The following is a 22,124-nucleotide window of genomic DNA, read 5'->3' on the forward strand; positions in this document are numbered from 1 at the left end:
ACTGGGTTTCCTTCAAAGCAGCTGGGAAGACAAAGCACAGGGTGAAAGCAAGTCATTTGGGAGGTGAAGGGCCGGCAAACTGAAACAGAGAAGGAAGAAAGTCAATACCATCTGTGTTTTTACTGAGTTGACCAGGACTATGGGAACACCATAACACAGGACCTTCTGATGAGGCTCAAGAAATATGCCTCAGGATAGTTTACCTGGGAAAGGAAGAGGCTTTATCTACAAGCTCTTTTCCCTGTGTTCAACACTGGCCCTGCCAGCATTATCTCCCCATCTCCACTTCCAGGTTATACACACTTGAGTACTGAGAGCATTCCCATAAAGGGGCTCAAGCCATCCCATCAAAGAAGCCCAGGGCAGGAGAAAGAGGAATGTAGTGTGGACCAGAAGCAAGACTCTGCAAAACCAATCAACACCTCCTTGGAATGGGTCTCTGCAGCAGTGACTGGGGTCAGAGATGGGGCTGAGTGCATCTGAAATAGCACATGTGTGACGTCCATTAACGGTTGGCCCCTTGCGCTCCTCAAATGCCCTCCTTTCCTCTTAACACCCATCTCTCCCCAGGTCCCTTCGTGGTGGTAGCCAGCCAAAATACCACAAAGACTTAATACAAAATAATAAGTGGAAGAAGCTCCAAACCCTGCTGGCCCCGAGGCCATAGTTGATATTCTTCATCTCTGCTCTCCAGCATCCAATCCTGATCCTCCTCAGCTCCAAGCAGCACTTGGGTTGATCTACATCAACCCAACCCTGGGAGGCGCAACTTAGGTCTTCAGTGAAGGGTCTGAATGTTCACTGCTTTGTCCTTGTTAGGCTGTGTATCCTCTAGTTGCCTGGTGACCATTGTTACCAGGCATCAAGAAGCACCAAGAGATGCTCCAAGAAATCTGAATTTGTAGCTGTGTTCCTTCTCTCCTCACCATGCAGCAGCACACCTAATTCCTCATGGTAATTGTTACAGGAAAGGAGTCCTAATCCAGACCCCAAGAGAGGGTTCTTGGATCTTGTGCAAGAAAGAATTCAGAGAGAGTCCACGGTGCAAAGAAAAAGCAAGTTTATTAAGAAAGTAAAGGAATAAAAGAATGGCTGCTCCGTAGACAGAGCAGCCCCATTGCTGCTGGTTGCCCATTTTTATGGTTATTTCTTGATGATATGCTAAACAAGGGTTGGATTATTCATGCCTCCCCTTTTTAGACCATATGGGGTAATGTCCTGTCATTGCCATGGCATTTGTAAGCTGTCATGGCTCTGGTGGGAGTGTAGCAGTGAGGATGACCAGAGGTCACTCTCATCGCCGTTTTGGTTTTGGTAGGATTTTGCTGGCTTCCTTACTGCAACCTGTTTTGTCAGCAAGGTCTTTATGACCTGTATCTTTTACTGACCTCCTATCTCATCCTGTGATGTAGAATGCCTTAACTGTCTGGGAATGCAGCCCAGTAGGCCTCAGCCTCATTTCACCCAGCTCCTATTCTAGATGGATTACTCTTGTTCACATGCCTCTGACATAATCACTAACAATTACTCTTACTATTATAGTAACTTTCTTCCCTATTGGTTGATCCACTAATACAGGGAGCCCCAAATGAGCAGGTGGTACTGATAGTTTCAAGTTGACTGGAAACTTTATTGCAGGAGTTCTCAACCCCTGGTCCTGTTAGGAACGAGGCCACACAGTACGAGGTGAGCGGCAGGTGAGCAAGCGAAGCTTCATCTGTACTTACAGCCGCTCTGCATTGGTCACCTGAGCTCCGCCTCCTGTCAGATCAGCGGGGGCATTAGGTTCTCACTGGAGCGTGAACCTTATTGTGAACTGCGCATGTGAGGGATCTAGGTTGCACACTCCTTATGAGAATCTAATGCCTGATGATTGGTCACTATCTCCCATCACCTCCAGATGGGGCCAACTAGTTGCAGGAAAACAAGCTTAGGGCCCCCCCCCCCCCGCCACTGATTCTATATTTTGGTGAGTTGCATAATTATTTCACTATATATTACAATGTAATACTAATAGAAATAAAGTACACAACCAATGTAATGTGCTTGAATCATCCTGAAACTATCCCCCTCACCTCCGACCCTTGGTTCACCGAAAAATTGTCTTCGTGAAACCAGTCTCTGGTGCCAAAAAGGTTGTGGACCACTGCTTTCTTGTATTCCCTGGTGCATTCTCCCCAGGAACAGGGACCTGTGTCTGACAGTACCTAGGTTTACAGGAACAGGCAGCATAAATACCCCAAGTGAAAAAATTAGCAATACCTATCTATCAACTGCTTTATAATTTTGTACTGTTTTTGCCCTAATCTCCATTATTTCCTTCCTTCTTACTTTGCATTTAATTTTCTCTTTACTTTCTTGCAGCTATGTAAGAGCATCTCATTTTGTCTGAGAGCTGAATGTCCCTTCTAAGAAAATTCTCAGAATTGGAAATCTAGAGGATTTCTTAAATCCAGCTTCTCTAAAGTTTATAAAAATTGCTCAAATAGAAAAAAAAAAAGCCCTCAAAGTATTGTTTTCTTCCAGCTTTTGGATAAGAGAGACTTTATTTTTAACTAATATAATTTGTTTTTTAAAGCATAAATTAATTAATTAAAAAAACGTAAATGGGTTATGCCAAGGGAAGGTTTATTTTGGATCTGAAGCAAAGTTTCAAACCTTTAGGCATTTTTCCTAAGGTTTTTAGATCCTGCCAAAATGGTGTTTCCATAGCAACAGGACTATAGAAACCTCAAGGGGCTATCACTGTAGATGTAACTAGAGATGTCCCTGCAATGGGGGGAACTGGACAACTGCCCAGGAATTTAGTACATTAATAGAACCCAAGCTGATGGAGGAACTATAACTTAGGGAGGGAGCTAATGGAGAAGGAAGTACCTGTCCAATTCATGCCAAAACAAAATAAAACATAGCCCAGGTGCCGCCTCCAGCTGTATCCAAGGCAAATGAATTGGAATAGGGGAAATATCCAATTTCAAACCCTCTTCCCCCATCAACCTCCCTCACCATATAGGGTTCTAGATCTCTTCCCCCACCCTCACATTTTTTGGATGCTCTTTAAAAACTTCATTTCCTTTCCAACACTATCCCTTATGTTTCTTCAACCTTATTTTACTTATCTAATAACTTCGCAGGCAGGGGATTGGGGGGAGCAGGAACCTCAAGAATAAAAAGCAGTCACTCAGAGCAATTTACTTACCTTCCCTCTTGTGAGAAGTGTCTCCCAGAAGTAATATCACAGCCAGACCTTTGCCTGGAGCACTTTCAATTTCCAGATAATTTTCCTTACGTGAAAGGCAGGATAAAAGGTATTTTGAATATGAATTTAAGATCTTCTACCTTTAAAACACATCCAAAATTGCAAAAATCAAACCTGAGTATTAAATCTGGTCACTAAATAGGATTATCAATATAGTTCATTCTCTCTACACTTATTGTAGTTCAGTAAATGTAGTACCTTCAAGAACATGAATTGGGTAAAAACCAAAAAACATTAATTGAGTGACAAACATCCACCTTTCTAGCCAGGCTTCTCCTCTCTTCTTCATCATATAACTATAAAATTAAACTGAACTAGAATCCTAGACTTTTAGAATATTGATCCCATTCTCTCCTCCCCATTTTTCTTTCTTTTTCTTGTGATGTATTGAGTTTGAATGAGTCTTTCTTTATCAGAGAAATCTAGACTCCAGGGCAATTCAGTCAAAGATCTACAATCACCAAGTCGGGTCTGGTAAATGAATCCTTTCTCTATCCAGAGGGTGAGTAAGTCCTTCCTTTCTTTGAAGTTTGGCAACACCTAAGTGTAATTCTGTTAAGCATCCACCCACAGGAAGACATTTCATTTGAAAAAGACATGTGAAGGAACCTTGATATACGTATTTGTTTTCAACAAATATTGTAGTTAAAATCAATGAGTTCCGTTGGCATCATTTTAAATATCCTTTGGCTGAGAAAGAAATAGCAAGCATTCAAAACTCATTTCAGGCAGCAAAATTAATGTAATTTAACATTCACAATTATTTCTTAACAAAAGCAAGAAGAGTGAATCATTCTTACCAACAATTTTGAAAGACTTCTATTCTCTTTCTGTAAAAATCAGTCAAACCCCACACTTAGAAATTTTCTGCTGAGAAAATGAGTAATTAAGTCAACTTTGGTGAAGGCTGAATTCTCTCTATAATTAAAAGAAATTGACCATCAGAAATGCTGGCATTTTTCTACTCCTCATTCCTCTTTTCTTCTAACTAATTTCTCAAATTTTACACACACATACACACAGATCTTCCAAAGCAGTTATTTTAAAAATGCATTTGGCCCCAGAACAACGTAGGTTTGAACTGCATGGGTTCACTTATACTCAGATTTTCTTCCACGTCTGCCACCCCTGAGACGGCAAGACCAACCCATCCTCCTCCTCCTCCTCCATCCCCTCAATGTGAAGATGAGGATGAAGACCTATATGATTGTCCACTTCTACTTAACTAATAGTAAATGTATTTTCTCCTCTTCATGATTTTCTTTTCATTTCATTTCGTTTCTCTTTTCTTCTCTCTTTTCTTTTTTTCTTTTCTTTCCCAAAACAAAATAATACAAAGCCTAGGTGCCCCCTCCAGGTATTTCCTTTCTTCCTTCGTTTCTTTTTTTTGAGACAGACTCTCACTGTCTCTCAGGCTGGAGTGCAGTGGCGCGATCTTGACTTACTGCAGCCTCTGCCTCCCAAGTTCAAGCAATTATCCTGCCTCAGCCTCCGGAGTAGCTGGAATTGTAAGCGTGTGCACCCATGCCCACTAATTTTTATGCTTTTAGTAGAGACGGGGTTTCACCATGTTGGCCAGGCTGGTCTGGAACTCCTGGCCTCAAGTGATCCACCTGCCTCAGCCTCCCAAAATGCTGGGATTACAGACGTGAGCCACTGCACTCATCCACCTTATGATTTTCTTAATAACATTTTGTTTTCTCTAGCTTACTTTATTGTAAGAATACTGTATCTAATACACAGAGCATATAAAATATGTGTTAATTGTGTTATTGGTTAGGCTTCTGGTCAACAGTAGGCTATAAGTAGTTAAGTTTTGGGACAGTCAACAGTTATACATGAATTTTCAACTGTGCGGTAATCACCATCCTAACCCCCACATTGTTCAACTGAACTAAAGCTGGCTGACGTCTGTCTTTGCTGAGCTTTACGACTAAGAATGTGTCTAACTGAATCACTTCCCCTACGGAAAAAAAGGGAGAAGAGAATTGTTAAATACAAGTTTAAAGCAGGTAACATCTTTGTCTCTCCTAATTGTGTGTGACAGTGGTGTGCTCTTTATCTTATAACTCACAGTTTTCAAAAAAAATTTAATTTATCTTCTGCTGCAAACTGCTTCATGAATTGCCTTGAGAAGATCCCACCAGGAAGTGATAGACATATAAGATTCTGCATTTGAATTATTCAGCAAATAAAATTTTTAAAGCTGATGATTTTAAAATAACCTTGAGAAAAGCCTCCAGGTTGGCTATCCCATATAGGTTGAGAGCTGTGGTCTTTGCTTTCTTGCATAATAAGGAAGGTTAAAACAGCTATGTTAAATTGTTTATTGAACATAAATACTAGTTGAAAAAGACCTAAATTCAAAACAGTGGGAACAAACCTCCCAATGTCAGGAGATTCTTGAGTCAACAGAGTGTTGAAGATTCTACTATTACTAATCAAATATGATTCTAAAATAGAATATATTCTAACATCCCTCTTTTGACTGATGTCAAAAGGGACAACCAAAAAAATGAATTCCATGAAAAAAAGGAAAAGCACAAGATAACCATAACCAAACTTTTATCTGAATTCAACTCTCAGAAGATTGTCAAAAGCAAGAATTGATATATTTCTAAGCAAACATTCCAGAGAAGATTTTTATTCTCCAGAATGTTGTAGAAAGAGAAATCCTGGAGGGCCTTTTTAAGACTCTGTGGCTGATAAAAGCTCATCTCTGTGCATATGTAACCACTAAGGTCCAGTCAGAGGGTCAGTCAGGTTCATTAAAAGAAAGACACGGCCGGGCGCTGTGGCTCACGCTTGTAATCCCAGCACTTTGGGAGGCCAAGGCGGGTGGATCACGAGGTCAGGAGATCGAGACCACGGTGAAACCCTGTCTCTACTAAAACTACAGAAAAATTAGCCAGGTGTGGTGGCGGGCACCTGTAGTCCCAGCTACTCAGAGAGGCTGAGGCAGGAGAATGGCGTGAACCCGGGAGGCGGAGGTTGCAGTGAGCCGAGATCGCACCACTGCACTCCAGCCTGGGTGACAGGGTGAGACTACGTCTCAAAAAAAAAAAAAGGGCTTCAATCCTGCAAAAATGGATTCGTTTGTGGTTGTTAATGAAGCATGAGGGCATGAGAGCTGAGTTTATGCTCATGGACTTGGAGATCTAAAGAAAACTTAGAATTTCATATTTTTTAGTGGAAAGTAATGACAACGAATCTTTACCAGGCAGCAAGTGACCTCTCTTATTATCACATAGGTTCTTAGATCTAACCTAAATGGTACTTTATTAAAAATATTGTAATATTATAATTTTTATATTATAATAAGCTAAAAAGCTAAACAACGATATTACAAAAAGTTAAAAAGATAAGTAGTTAATAAGCATATTACAGTACACTAAATATATCACAATAAGCTAAAAAGCTAAACAGTTAAAGCAAACTAAGAATTTTAGAGTTTCAGCTATCATGTTTGGATCTGATCCATTTTAAGTTAATTTTTATATATGGTGCTAGGTAAACATCCAACTTTTATTATTATTATTATTAGAGACAGGGTCTTGCTCTGTTGCCCAGGCTGCAGAGCAGTGGCATGATCATAGCTCACTGTCGCCTTGATCTCCTAGGATCAAGTGATTCTCCTACCTCAGCCTCCCAAGTAGCTGGGACTACAGGCACATGCCACCATGCCCAGCTAATTTTAAAAAATATTTTTTGTACATACAGCATGTCACTGTGCTGCCCAGGCTTGTCTGGAATTCTTGGCTTCAAGTGATCCTCTTGCCTTGGCCTCCCAAAGTGTTGAGATTACAGTATGAGCCACCATGTTCAGCCTGTTCTTTTGAATGTGTATATCCAGTTACCCCAGCACCATCTGTTGAAAGGACTCTCCTTTGTCCATTGAATGGTTTCGGCATCCTTGTTGAAAATCAATTGATTGCATGTGCAAGACTTTGTTTCTGGGCTCTCTATTCTATTCTCTTGGTCTATATGGCTGTCTGTAGCCAGTACCACACTCATTTGATTATTCTAGTTTTGTAGTAAGTTTTCAAATCAGGAAATCTAAGATCTCCAAATTTATTCTTTTTCATGATTGTTTTGGCTATTTGAGGATCCTTTGAGATTTCATATGAATTTTAGGGTTAATTTTTCTATTTTTTTAAAAAAGTGATTGGGATTTTGATAGAGATTACCTTTAGTCTGTACTTTAAGTAGTATTGGTATCTTGATAATACTAAATTTTCCAATCTATGAACATGAGGTATCTTTCCATTTATTTGTTTTTAATTTCTTTCAGCAATGTTTTATAGTTTTCAGTGTACAAGTCTTTGACTTTCTTGGTTAGTTTTATTTCTAGGTGTTTTCTTCTTTTTGATGGTGTTGTAAATACATTTGTTTTCGTTTCTTTTTTGGATCGTTCCTTGTCTGTGTTTATAAATGCAACTAATTTTGTGTGTTTATTTTGTCTTTCAACTTTGCTAAATTTATATATTTGGATTTTGTTTTAACATCTTGGGAGTGAAAAAATATATACCTACTGCTTAACAAATTATTATTTAACAGAAAGATGTGTTCTACAAGCAGTATTTTTAAAAATATAATGCTATAATGCATAAAAATTTGTACATTAAAGGCAAATTTACAAGTCAAAAAGATTCTACAACAATCACATAAGCCCTTTCTTCTTGTTTTGCTTTTGAAACCCACTGGAAACAGGAATCAAAATTTAGCTCATTCAGTGTCTGTTTTTCCCTTCTTTAATTTTAAGTTGTATGAATACGGAAATATGCATTTATGACAATAAATAAAGGAAATCTCTATTGTCTTTCAGTGTTAGAAGGGATCATGTCTTTTTAAGTCCTTGTGCTGTATGACAAAATTAATCCTTGCATGAATTTTTTTCTTGTTCACTAGAGCAACTTTTCTGGTATTTCCTTAAAGTTTGTGATAGTGAATGCCAGGTACAAACTGCCTTGCTTGTTAGGACTAATATAGGTTTACAAATCTGATGCATCTACAGTTTGAGTGTCATAATGATCACAGCTGTGAAGAGACAGCCTATGTATGGTTTCATGTTTCTAACTATCTGGAAGAAAAGTAAAAAAGTAGTGTGATTGACTTCATGGTGAAGCACTACAACAACTAGGAAGATGGCTAGATGATGTATGGGAGAAGAAAGACGAACTAAGCCAGTTCACGCACTTTTTGGATTTATAAAGGCCAAACGGTCTTCCTAATTTACCAATTTTTCAACAAGTTGTGATCTCATAGATGAATTTTTCAGTAAATTTTCTTGGAGACACTGCATGGATAAAGGATTATACAGATTATTAGGTTGGGCAAAAACTGTATAAACTTTTGGGTGCCACTAAGAACCATATTAAATCTATCTACCTATGTATCTGTTTAATGGAAAGACTATTACATGTCTCTTTGTAATCGTTTTTTAGTTGAAGTGTTATCAATAATCATCAAAAGACTCCAAAAAATTGAGATAAAAAATTAGCTGAATGCCTTATTAACATTGTTCTCAATATGTGAATGAGTGAATACTCAAAAGATTTTTTTTCATTTTTTCTCTGTGTTTGATATTAGGGAGATGTTCCAGTGACTCTTCATAATAGTGATCACATTTGGGAAAAAAATCTAGGTACATTGGTGGTATAATATTGCGGAAAGTGCTTGGACTAAATCTTGTCCTGAGTATCAATAAAAGACTGTGAAAAGGCACAGTCTAGTTGGGCCCTAGACATCAAACACTTCAGTAACTCAAAATATGCTTTAGTTTTTCCTTCTTTTTTATTTTTACAAAATTTTTAGAGTAACAGAACTATGTGGGTGGGACATAAAAAGTACAGAATGAACCATAATCATGATGATTCTTCTCAAAGTGGATGTGTAACTCTTGTAAAGAGTGCTTCTAAAGATAAATAATCAACTTTTTTGTTTCACCTGCACTATCCAAATGGTGGCCAGTAGTTACCTGTGGCTATTGTGCCTTGAATGAGGCTAGTGTGACTGATAAATGGATTTTTTTAAGTTAAATTTTATTTTTAGGACAGTTTTGGGTTCACAGCAAAACTGATCAGAAAGTACAGAGTTCCCATAAGTCCCCTGTCCCCACACATGCACAACCACGCCACTATTGACATCCTGCAACACAATGATACATCTGTTACAATTCACAAACATACCTTAACACATTATCACTCAAAGTCCACAGTTTACGTTAGATTTCACTCCTGGTTTTATACATTCTATGGGTTTTGACAAATGGACAATGACACATACTCAGCATTGTATCATATGGAATAGTTGCACTGCCTAAATGTCCCCTGTGTTCTGCCTATTTATTTATTCTTCTTTCCCCCAAATCTGTGTCAACCACTACTGTTTTTACTGTCTTCATGGTTTTGCCTTTTTCAGAATATATTTGTGATGACACAGTATGCTGCCTTTTCAGATTAGCATCTTTCATTTCATAATACAAATCTGAGTTTCCTCTGTCTTTTTTTTTTTTTTTTTTTTTTGAGACGGAGTCTCGCTCTGTCACCCAGGCTGGAGTGCAGTGGTGCAATCTCGGCTCACTGCAGGCTCCGCCACCCGGGTTCACGCCATTCTCCTGCCTCAGCCTCTCCGAGTAGCTGGGACTACAGGCGCCCGCCACCACGCCCGGCTAATTTTTTTTTGTATTTTTAGTAGAGACGGGGTTTCACCGTGGTCTCGATCTCCTGACTTCGTGATCCACCCGCCTTGGCCTCCCAAAGTGCTGGGATTACAAGTCCTCTGTCTTTTTACAGTTTGATAGTTCGTTTCTTTTTAGTGCTGAATAATATTTCACTGTCTGAATGCATCACCATTTATCCATTTACCTACTGCAAGACATCCAAATTTGCTTCCTTCCAAATTTTGGTAATTATGGATTAAACTGCTATAAATACGCTTGAGCAGGTTTTCGTGTGAACAAACGTTTTCAAATCTGTTGAGGAAATGTCAAGAAATATGATTGTTGGATCACATGATAAGGGTATGTTTAGTTTTGTAAGAAGCTACCAAACTGTCTTCCAAAGTAGCTGTACCGTTTGGCATTCCCATGAGCAATGAATGAGAGTTTCACTTGCTCTACATCCTCACCAGCACTCGTTGCTGTCAGTATTACGGGTTTTGGCCATTCTAATAGGTGTATAGAGGTATTTCATTGTTGTTGTAATTTGCAATTCCTTAATAATATAAAATGCTAAGCATCTTTTTATATGACTGCTTGCCATCATACATCTTCTTTGGGGAGTCTCTATTCAGATCTTCCCATTTTAAATTGGAAATTATCTGTTTTCCTATTGTCTTTTAAAAGTGCCTTGTCTATTTTGGATACCATTCCTTTATCAGATAATGTTTTGCAAATGTTTTCCCCCAGTCTGTGGCTTATCTTCTCATTCTCTTGACATTGTCTTTCACTGAACTGAGGTTTTAATTTTGGGAGTATATATTTAGGGCAACTTGAACCTATGCTCCCGGATTGCAATCCTGAAGCTTGGCCCAAATAAATTATTTACTTATATATTTTTAAAAATACATTTTAATTTTAATGAAGCCCAACTTATGAACTCTTTCTTTCATAGATCATGTCTTTAGCATCTTACCTGAAAATTCATTGCTATACCTAAGGTCACCTGGATTTCTTTTATCATAATCTTCTAAGATTTTTATGGTTTTGCATTTTTAATTCAGGTCTATGCTTTATTGTGAAGTAATTAATTTTTTTCTTTTTGAGACGGAGTCTCCCTCTGTCACCCAGGCTGGGGTGCAGTGGCATGATCTCAGCTCACTGCAACCTTTGCCTCCTGGATTCAAGCAATTCTCCTGCCTGAGCCTCCTGAGTAGCTGGGATTACAGGTGCGCACCACCATGCCCGGCTAATTTTTGTAGTTTTAGTAGAGACGGGGTTTCACCATGTTAGCCAGGCTGGTCTCGAACTCCTGACCTCATGATCCACCCACCTTTTTGTGAAGAATGTAAGACTGTGTCTAGATTCACTTTTTTTGTAAGTGGATTTCAGGTTGTTCCAGCACCATTTTTTGAAAAGAGGCCATTGCTCCATTTTATTGTGTTTACTCCTTTATCAAAGATCAGCTCACTGTATTTATATAGGTCTATTTCTGGACCGTGTTATATGCCATTGATCTATTTGTCTATTCTTTTAGCAACACAGCAGTATCTTGATTCCTGTAACATTATAGTAAGTCTTGAAGTCAGGTGGTGTCAGGCCTCCAATATTTTTCAATGTCAGTCTTTAATATTTAGTTGGCTATTATGGATTTCTTCCACTCCATGTGAACTTTAAAATCAGTATGTTGATACCCATTAAATAACTTGCTGGGACTTTGATTTGGATTGAATTGAATCTATACATCAAATTGGAAATAACTGACATCTTGAGGATATACAGTCTTCCTACCCTTGAACATGGAATACCTCTCCATTTATTTAGTCTTCTGATATCATTTGTCAGAATTTCGTAGTTTTCCTCGTATACGTCTTGTGCACATTTTTTTAGATTTATAACTGTATGTTTCATTTTTGGAAGTGCAAATGTAAATGGTAATGGATTTTTAACTTTAAATTTCATCTGTTCACTGATGATATAGACAAAGGCAGTTGATTTTTGAATATTAACCATGTATTCCGCAACTTTGCTATACTTGATTATCTGTTCTAGGAGCTTTTTTGTTGAATCTTTTAGATTTTCTTTATAGTTATCATGTCATCTGTGAACAAAGGCGGTCTTATTTCTTTGTTTTTAATCTGCATGCCTTTTATTTCCATTTCTTATCTTATTGCATTAGCCAGAACTTCCAGTATGATGTTGAGAAGCAGCAGTGAGAGGGCTCATCATTGCCTTTCTTCTGATTTTAGTGAGAAGCTTCTAGTTTCTTACCATTAGGTATATGTTAGCTATAGGTTTTTGTAAATGTTCTTCATCAAGTTGAGGAAATTACCTTAATTCCTAGTTTACTGAGAGTTTTTATCATGACTGAATGTTGGATTTTGTCAAATACTTTTCCTACACCTATTGATATGATCATGTAATTTTTTTTCTTTAGCTGTTGTTGTGATGGATTATGTTAACTGATAATCCAAATGTTGAATCAGCCTTGCATACCTGGAATAAGTCCCTCTTGATTGTAGTTATAATTCCTTTTGTACGTTGTTGGTTTTGATTTGCCAATACTTCGTTCAGCATTTTTGCATCTATATTTTTGAGAATCGTTGGTCTGTAGTTGATCTATTGGTGTTCTTTGTTTGTAATGTCTTTGCCTGGTTTTGTTCTTAGGGTAATGCTAGCCTCACAAAATGAGTTAGGAAATATTCCTTCTACTTCTATCTTCTGAAAGAGATTTTAGAGAATTGGTAAAATTTTTTTCTTAAAGTGTTTGGTAAAGTTCATTGGTGAGCCCATCTGGGCCTGGTGATTTCTGTTTGGGGAGGTTATTGATTATTAATTCAAATTCTTTAATAGATAAAGGCCTATTCAAATTTTCTATTCCTTCTTGTGTGGGTTTTAGCTGACTCTGTTTTTCAGGGAATTGGTCCGTTTCATCTATGTTATCAAATCTGGGGACATAGAGTTGTTCCTAATATTTCTTTATTATCCTTTAATGTCCACAGAATCTGTAGTGACATCCTCTCTTTGATTTCCAGTATCAATACTTTGTATCTTCTCTCCTTTTTTTTGTTAGCCTAGCTAGAGGCTTATCTATTTTATTAATCTTTTCAATGAACCAGATTTGGCTTTGTCAAATTTCTGTATTGATTATCTGATTTTAATTTCATTGATTTCTGCTCTTTCATTATTTTCTTCTGCTTACTTTTGGATTTAATTTGCTCTTCTTTTTCTAGTTTCCTAAGAAGGAAGCTTTGAATGTTGAGTTTAGATCTTTATTCCTTTCTGATATATATAATTTCTGATTCTTTTCTGAAATTCAGTGCTCTGAATTTCCCTTTGAGCACACTTTCAGTCTTATCTCACAAATTTTGATACATTTTATTTTTATTTTCGTTCATTCAAAACTTTTTTAGTTTCTCTTGAGATTTCTTTCTTAACTCATGTGTTATTTAGAGGTATGTTATTTAATCTCCAGTTCTTTTGCTATTTTCCAGCTATCTTTCTGTTATTGATTTCTAGTTTAATCCATATGATCTAAGAATAGAAATTGTATGACTTCTATTATTTTAAATTTGTTAAGGTCAGTCTTATAGCCCTGAATATGGTCTATCTTGTTGAATGTTTCACGTGAGCTGGGGAAGAATTTGCAATCTGCTCTTGTTGGATAAAGTAGTCTAAAGATGTCAATTATGTCCCATTGATTGGTGTCCTGTTGAATTCAACTATGTCTGCTGATTTTCTACCTTCTAGGTCTGTACATTTTTTTTTAATCTTCCAATTTTTTTTTTTAGGTTCAAGGGATACATGTGCAAGTATGTTACATGCGTAAGGTGCATATCGTGGGAATTTGGCATACAGATAATTTTGTCACCTTGGCAATCAACATAATACCCAATAGGTGGTTTTACAATCCTCACCCTCCACCTTGAGTAAGCCCTAATATCTATTATACCCTTCTTTGTGTCAATATTTATTTCCCACTTATAAGTGAGAACACATGGTATTTGGTTTTCTGTTCCTGTTTTAATTCACTTAGGATAACGGCCACCAGCTTCATCCATGTTGCTACAAAAGATGCAATCTTTTCTTTTTTTATGGCTGTATAGTATTCCATGGTGTATTTGTACCATATTTTCTTTATCCATTCCACCATTGTCAGGCATTTAGGTTGATTCTATGTCTTTGATTATGTGTATAGTGCTGTGATGAACATATGAGTGCATGTGTCTTTATGGTAGAATGATTTATATTCTTTTGGATATATAGCCAGTAATGGGATTGCTGCATTGAATGGTAGTTCTATTTTAACTTCTTTAAGAAATCTCCGGACTGTCTTCCACAGTGGCTAAACTAATTTACATTTTCACCAGCAGTATATTAGCATTCTCTTTCTCTGCAACCTCATCACTATCTGCTGTTTTTTAACTTTTTTAATAATTGCCATTCTAATGGGTATGAGATGGTGCATCATTGTGGTTTTGATTTACGTTTCCCTCATGACTAGTGATATAGAGCATTTTTTCATATGCTTGTTGGCCATGTGTATGTCATCTTTTGAAATATGTCTGTTCCTGTCCTTTGCTCATTTTTTCATGGGGCCGTTTGTTTCTTGCTTGTTAATTTATTTAAGTTTCTTACAGATTTTGGATATTAGGCCTTTGTTAGATGGATAGTTTGCAAATATTTTTCCTATTCTATAGGCTGTCTGTTTACTCAGTTGAGAGTTTATTTTGCTGTGCAGAAGCTCTTCAGTTTAATGAGGTCCCACTTGTCAACTTTTGATTTTTTTGCAATTACTTTTGGAGTCTCTGTCATGAAATATTTGCCAAGACTGATATCCAGGATGGTATTTGCTAGGTTTTCTTCTAGAGTTTTTGTAGTGTTAGGTTTTACATTTAAGTCTTTAATCCATCTCAAGTTGATTTTTGTATATGGTGAAAGGAGGGGGTCCAGTTTCAGTCTTCTGCATATGGCTAACCAGTAATCCTAGCACCATTTATTGAATAGAGAGTCCTTTCCTGCTTGTTATTGTCTGCCTTGTCAAAGATCAGATCATTGTAAGTGTACAGCTTTATCCCTGTCTTTTCTAACCTGCTCCATTGGTTGGATAATTACATCTTGTTGAATCAAACGTTTTATCATTACGTAATGCCCTTTTTTTGTCATTTTTGATCATTGTTGGCTTAAAGTCTGTTTTGTCTAAGATAAGAATAGCAGCCCCTGCTCTTTTCTGTTTTCTGTTTGCTTTATAGATATTTCTCCATCCCTTTGCTTTGAGTCTATGGGTGTTCTTGCATGTGAGAGGGGTCTCTTCGAAGAAAGCATACATTTAGGTCTTGCTTCTTTATCCAGCTTACCACTCTGTGCATTTTAAGTGGAGCATTTAGCCTGTTTATGTTCAAGGTTAATATTGATATGTATGGATTTGATCATGTCATCGTGTTGTTAGCTGGTTGTTAAGTAGACATAATTGTGTATTTGATTTACAGAGTCAGTAGTCTATGTACTTGAGTGTGTTTTTGTGGTGTCCAATAATGGTCTTTCATTTCCATTTAGTATTTCCTTAAGGACCTCTTGTAAGTCAGGTCTGGTGGTTACAAATTCCATTAGCATTTGCTTGTCTGAAAAGGATTTTATTTCTCCTTCACTTATGAAGCTTAGTTTTGCTGGATATGAAATTCTTGGTTGAAATTTCTTTTTTTTTAAGGATTCTTAATTAGGCCCCCAACATCTTCTGGCTTGTAGGGTTTCTGCTGAAAAATCCACTGTCAGTCTGATGAGCTTCCCTTTGTAGGTGACCTGCCCCTTCTCTCTAGCTGCCTTTAATATATTTTCTTTTGCATTGACCTTGAAGAATCTGATGACTATATGTCTTGGGGATGGTTGTCTTATATAGTATCTTGCAAGGGTTTTCTTCTCTGAATTTTCTGAATTTGAACATCAACCCCTGTAGTAAGGTTGAAGAAATTTTCATGGACAATATCCTCAAATACGTTTACCCATTTGCTTGCTTCCTCTCCCTGTCTTTCAGGAATGCCAATGAGTCATAGATTTTATCTCTTTACATAATCCCGTCTTTCTCAGAGGTTTTATTTTTTTTTTTTTTTAGTTCTTTTTTCTTTATTTTTGTCTTACTGAGTTAATTTGAAGAACCACTCTTCAAGCTCTGATATTCTTTCCTCATCTTGGTCTATTCTGCTGTCAATAATTCCAATTATGTTATGAAATTTATATAATGAGTTTTTCAGTTCTATCAGCTCACTTTGGTTCTTTCTTTTTTTTTTTTTTGAGATGGAGTCTGGCTCTGTCGCCCAGGCTGGAGTACAGTGGCGCAATCTCGGCTCACTGCAAGCTCCACCTCCCGGGTTCACGCCATTCTCCTGCCTCAGCCTCCCCAGTATCTGGGACTACAGGCGCCCGCCACTACGCCCGGCTAATTTTTTTGTATTTTTAGTAGAGACGAGGTTTCACCATGTTAGCCAGGATGGTCTCGATCTCCTGACCTCGTGATCTGCCCGCCTCGGCCTCCCAAAGTGCTGGGATTACGGGCGTGAGCCACCGTGCCCGGCCGGTTCTTTCTTAAAATGGCTATTTTTTCTTTCATCCTCTTGAATCATTTTACTGGATTCTTTAGATTTCTTGGAATGGGTTTTAACTTCCTCTTGAATCTTGATGATCTTTGTTGCTATCCAGATTCTCAATTCTATGTCTTTCATTTCAGCTATTTCATTCTGGTTAACAACCATTACTGGGGAGCTAGTGTGGCAGTTTGGATGTAAGGAGACACTCTTAATTTTAGAGTTACCAGGGTTCTTGTGCTGGTTCTTTCACATCTGTGTGGGCTGATGTTCCTTTAACTGTGGTGTAATTTGAGCCTGGTCAGTTAGCTTCATTTCTGGATGTTTCCAGAGGGCCAAGGCTTTATGCAGGGTCTTTTTTTGTGGCTGAATTCTAGTACCTGGTTTCACAGAGGTCTATATTAGCATAGTATTTTTGGTGTTGAAATTTGGGCTCTAATCCAAATGGTGCTTAAGAGTAATGACCAGTAGACAGGCTCTTAGCCACTCGGTTCCTCTGTATTTCCTTGTGTTTACATCCATGCCCCTTCTCAGTGCTGAGAATGGAGGCTCCTCTTCTACTTGAGTGCTGGTCACAGATCTCAGCTTGGCTCTCTGGGGCTGTGCACCACAGCCTTGGGGCAAGCTCAGGCTTTTTGTTCCTTCCCCAGCTGGGGGGCAGCAGGGATGGGGACCTTGACAGTGGCAATGACAGAGGTCCTTTCACTTGTCTCTTGGGGCTCCACCCAAGAGAAACAGAGCTGCTGTCAATTAGAATGATCAGCCCAGGGTAGAGTGGCTGCATTGCAAGCCCAAGCTGCCTGGTAAAGAGCAAGGATGTCAGAGGGTTCATGGGGAAGACAGTCTGGCCTCTCCTTTCTAGGGCAGCTGGGTTATGCTGGAGGAGCAAGTAAAACACTCAGTCTTTTTGTTCCTTCCACAGCCTGGTGGTAGGGGACCAGGTAGCACTGGTAAGGGAAAGTTCTGCTGCTACAGCAGTGGCAGAGGGGCTGTCAGTTTCCTCTGGGAATTCCATGATGGAGAGACACAAAGCCACTGCCAATGGGAATGTTCACTGGAGTGGGGTGGCTGCACTGCAAGCCCAACCTGGGAGCCCTGCCTGGTAAAGAGCAGGGAGTCAAGGGCTCACAGGGAAGAGAGACTGGGCTCCTCTCCTTATGTTGGTTGCAGTGTGCTGGGGGTGTCAGCAAAGTGATCAGGGTCTTTATTCTCTTTCCAGCCCAAGGGCAGCAAGGGTAGTTCCTCTGTAGCAGCAATGGCTGAGAGTCTGGGTTATCTCTGGGATTTCCTCCCCAGAGAAATGCAGAGCCACCACCAACCGAAGTGCCCAGGTTGGGGAAGGGAGGCTGTGCTGTAGACCCAGTTCGGGAGGCACTGCTCAGTGAGGAGTAGCAGGGACAGGGACCCCTGTGGAAAACAGTCTGGCCACTTTTCCATAAGGCAGCTGTGGTGCGCTGGAGGCCTGCAAGTCTTAGGCTCTTTGGTGTAACTGCAGCCTGAGGGCAGAAGGGGTGGGGGCTGCAGCAGTGTCAAAAAGGGCAGGCCTGTTGGTTACCTCTGGGATCAGCATCCCAGAGAAATGCAGAGTGGCTCCTGGCCCTAGTGCCCAGGTGGAGGTCGGGTGGCTGTGTCGGGGTCCCAGGCCAGTGGGCTTTGCCCGGCAAGGTGTTGATGAAAGTGAGGCCTGTTGTCTGTCTGCTTCTCAACAGTGTGGTTGCAGGAGAGCCTGGCTTCCCTTCTTGGTGGAGCTAAGACAGCTGGTGCCATGGTGCTCAGGAATCCAAGGCCCTTGGGGTTCCTCATGAGCCTGAACAGCGGCTCTGCCCTGACTCCATGTAGCTCTCCGTGTCAGTCTGGAGGAACTGAGGGGAGGCCAGGGGGATCTCTTGTGCCCAGGATTGCATAGGTCCGTGGAAGAAGTGTGGGTCCCCAGGCACTCTTGCTCACTTAATATTTCCCTTGGTGGGTACCCTGCCTTGGCTCCACTTCCGTCACTCCAGAGTTGTCCAGGCTGAGCTCTCAGCAATTCATTCATTGCAGTCAGATTTTCTCAACCTTCCACTGACTGGTTCTAGCAGAGGTTTCTGCTACTGGGCTTTTGCTCTGGTAAGTTGTGATTGTCTGAGTCTACCTGCTGTCTCTCCAGTGTCTGAGACAGTGTGTACCTTTCTTTGATGCATCTAAAGAGAGTTGTTGGTTTTTCAGTTGATCAGCTTTATTTGTTAGGACAGAGTGGCAATTGCTCATTTGTAAGCCAAATGGTGACTTGCACCAAGTTCCATTTTGTTCTTAGATGCCTGCCTTCTGTAAGGACAAACTAAGCCATTTACAATGGGCTGGAGTTAGAGACTCCCACAGAATGTGTGTTCCTCTAGAAATTAAACATAATTAGGATGCCCCCCAAGATAAGTTTCTGAGTTTTCTTCTTTATCACATTTCTTAGAAACAAACACGGTTCTGCTTATCCAATGCAAATGTATACCTGCCTCCGTGTGCACAGTGACTTTTAGGATCCCTCTTGGAAACAGATGTCATACGTCAATTAAGTGAACTTTATGAATGGAGAAGCAAATCACTTCTAAACATTCATAATGCCAAAAGCTATGCATTCCTGAGAGAGAAAAATACTTAAAGTACAACCTTACCTTCCTAGGAGACGTCTCTAAATGTCATCAGTAAATGAATATTGTTTCTATATTTGAGTTGCAAATTTTTATCAATGAAAGCTCTTTGACATCTTTATCTTGGAAGCATTGGAGGCTGATCTTTCTTCTTCAGTGTGTATATTTATGAATCATGAGTAGAGGTAAATGTTGAAATATTTGGTAATGGGTCTTTAGTGATGCCAACAGGAAACTAGTTTTAGGTTACAGGTGGAAGTGGACAGTGAAGGCTTTGCTTGTCATGAGAGTGTGAAACTCAGATGTACAAGAAAGCGGGACAAAATACGAGTTCCAGAGGATGTTTTATAGATCATCCTTCTTTGTGACAGGTCCTCCCTAGTATACAGTTACCACATAGGACCAGATGCTGGTATTTGTCTACTTTATTTCCTGATGGTTCTCCTAATTTTCTTCATGAGTATTTATTTTAAAGCCTCAGCTTAACTAGGAATGTGGTTATAGGGATTGACTCAAGTTTAAAACATTTTCTTTTCTTTTTTTTTTTTTTTTGAGATGGAGTCTCACTCTATCGCCTAGGTTGTAGTGCAGTGGTGTGATCTTGGCTCACTGCAACCTCCGCCTCCCAGATTCAAGCAACCCTCCAGCCTCAGCCTCCCAAGTAGCTAGGATTATAGGCACCTACCACCACACCTGGCTAATTTTTGTGTTTTTAATAGAGATGAGGTTTCACCATACTGGTCAGGCTGGTCTTGAACTCCTGACCTCAGGTGATCCACCCGCCTCAGCCTCCCAAAGTGCTGATTACAGGCGTGAGCCACCACGCCCCACCAAAACGTATTCTTTCTTTTTTTTTTTTTTAATTTTTGTTTTTTAGTAGAGGTGGAGTTTCACCGTGTTAGCCAGGATGGTCTTGATCTCCTGACCTCGTCATCTGCCCGCCTCGGCCTCCCAAAGTGCTGGGATTACAGGCATGAGCCACCGTGCCCGGCCCAAAACGTTTTCTTAATGTCACTTTCTAAAATGTTCAGAAATGCTACTTAGCAGTTAGCTATCATAAGTAGTTTTCAATTAGGTAACAGAACTTGCAGGGACCGTTCTCTGTGGATAAGTCATAGTTTGTGGACTCTGCTGCATTTTAAGGAATTTCTTACCTGTGCCTTGATTCACAACTGAAAAAAGAACTCAACAATGGCAGACCGAAGGGATGCACTTCAGCTAAAGATTTTTTATTTCCAGAAAATTATAACTACTTGACTAACAACTCTTTGCATCTACTGGTTTGGGTTGGACAACTTGTGAAACATAGTGGTAAAAAAGGAAGTTACTTCTCTACGTCAAGGTTTCCAAGTTTCTGGCAGAAATCTAAAGAACATTTCTGTTAGCACTACCTCTGGGCAAGACACTTTTGCTAAAATGTCCTCCTTTTTCTCTGTACCTTTACGTCATTGTTAATATACTCTGTTCATCATTTCCCCTCCTCTACTCTTAGAGTATAAATCAAGATCTGTAAAATTGCTCAATAACGGGACTTAACTGCCCTGGAGGAAGAAGGGATTTTTCTTTCTTTTTTGAAATTCAGGCGGGAAATGGTGGCATTTAAACTCTCGCCAAAAATTTTAAATTTCTAACACAAAAATAAAATAAATACTCTTGAAAATTAATTCATATGAACCTTTATTTTCCTTCAAAATAATTTACTGGCTAAAATGATGGAAAAAATATATACATATATGGAGATTAAGAGAAAGTGGAAAGCTGTAATTAGATAGGGTTTGAGTTTTGGCATTTCGTATTTGTAGCTGTTGGAAAGACTTTCTGTAGGACTCTCTGGTATTTGGTATCCAAGAGATATTATGGTTCATATGTTCATCCATAATCATACTAAAAAGAGCCAAGTATTGTCACAAAAGCAAGTTTAGCTGGGTTTCTCACCAAAATGATTTACGTGTGAACATGGAAAGTTCACATAGGCCACCGAAATTGAAATTAAAACTTTTATTTCAGATGAGAATGTCGTTAAACTTTTTTTGAAATGTTGATTTGCACTGTTTGTCCATATCTATGAGCTTGCAAACTTAGTCTTTTTTTTTTTTTTTTTTTTTTTTGAGATGGAGTCTCGCTCTGTTGCCCAGGCTGGAGCACAGTGGTGCCTCCCAGCTTCATGCCATTCTCCTGCCTCAGCTTCCCGAGTAGCTGGGACCACAGGCGCCCACCACCATACCCGGCCAATTTTTTGTATTTTTTTAGTAGAGACGGGGTTTCACCGTGTTAGCCAAGATAGTCTCAATCTCCTGACCTCGTGATCCGCCCGCCTCAGCCTCCCAAAGTGCTGGGATTATAGGTGTGAGCCACTGTGCCTGGCCAAGTCTTTTCAAACACATATTGTCTGCCTTGAAAACATAGAACCAGTACTGTGATGTCTTTTACAACAAAGGCAGCCTAATAACTATATCATTAGCATCTTGTAGTTAGCATTTTAAAAATTATATGTATATATGTATACGTATATATTTTTTTAAACGGAGTCTCACTCTTGTCGCCTAGCCTGCAGTGCAGTGGCACAGTCTCGGCTCACTGCAACCTCTGCCTCCCAGGTTTAAACGATTCTCCTGCCTCAGCCTTTCAAGTAGCTGGGATGACAGGCACCCGCCATGATGCCTGGCTAATTTTTGTGTTTTTAATAGAGTCTGCATTTCACCATATTGGCCAGGCTGGTCTTGAACTCTTGACCTCAAGTCATCTGCTAACCTAGGCCTCCCAAAGTGCTGGGATTACAGGTGTGAGCCACCATGCCCAGCCTAAAAATTACTATAGATTATACCCTTTTCCAAAATTTTTTGGACCATTTAATTTTCCTCCTCTTGAATTACCTGTTTGGTATCTTTTGCCTGAGTTTCTATTGGTGTGTTTGCTGTTATTGTTTATTGATTTATTAAGTGTTGATTATTGATAACTAATTCATTATTGATTGCATCGTGTATTTTATCAAATTTTCATCAAGTGCA

At 39.3% G+C, this 22,124-nt stretch overlaps 1 protein-coding gene across 4 annotated transcripts in view; it reads left to right on the top strand.

Annotated features, from left to right (window-relative positions):
* Positions 1-22,124, top strand: part of SLC39A12 (solute carrier family 39 member 12) — an 82,478-nt gene that overhangs the window by 54,618 nt on the left and 5,736 nt on the right. The window lies entirely within an intron of this gene.

The sequence above is a fragment of the Symphalangus syndactylus genome, chromosome 10 (assembly GCF_028878055.3).
Source record: "Symphalangus syndactylus isolate Jambi chromosome 10, NHGRI_mSymSyn1-v2.1_pri, whole genome shotgun sequence".
In the NCBI taxonomy this organism is placed as follows: Eukaryota; Metazoa; Chordata; class Mammalia; order Primates; family Hylobatidae; genus Symphalangus; species Symphalangus syndactylus.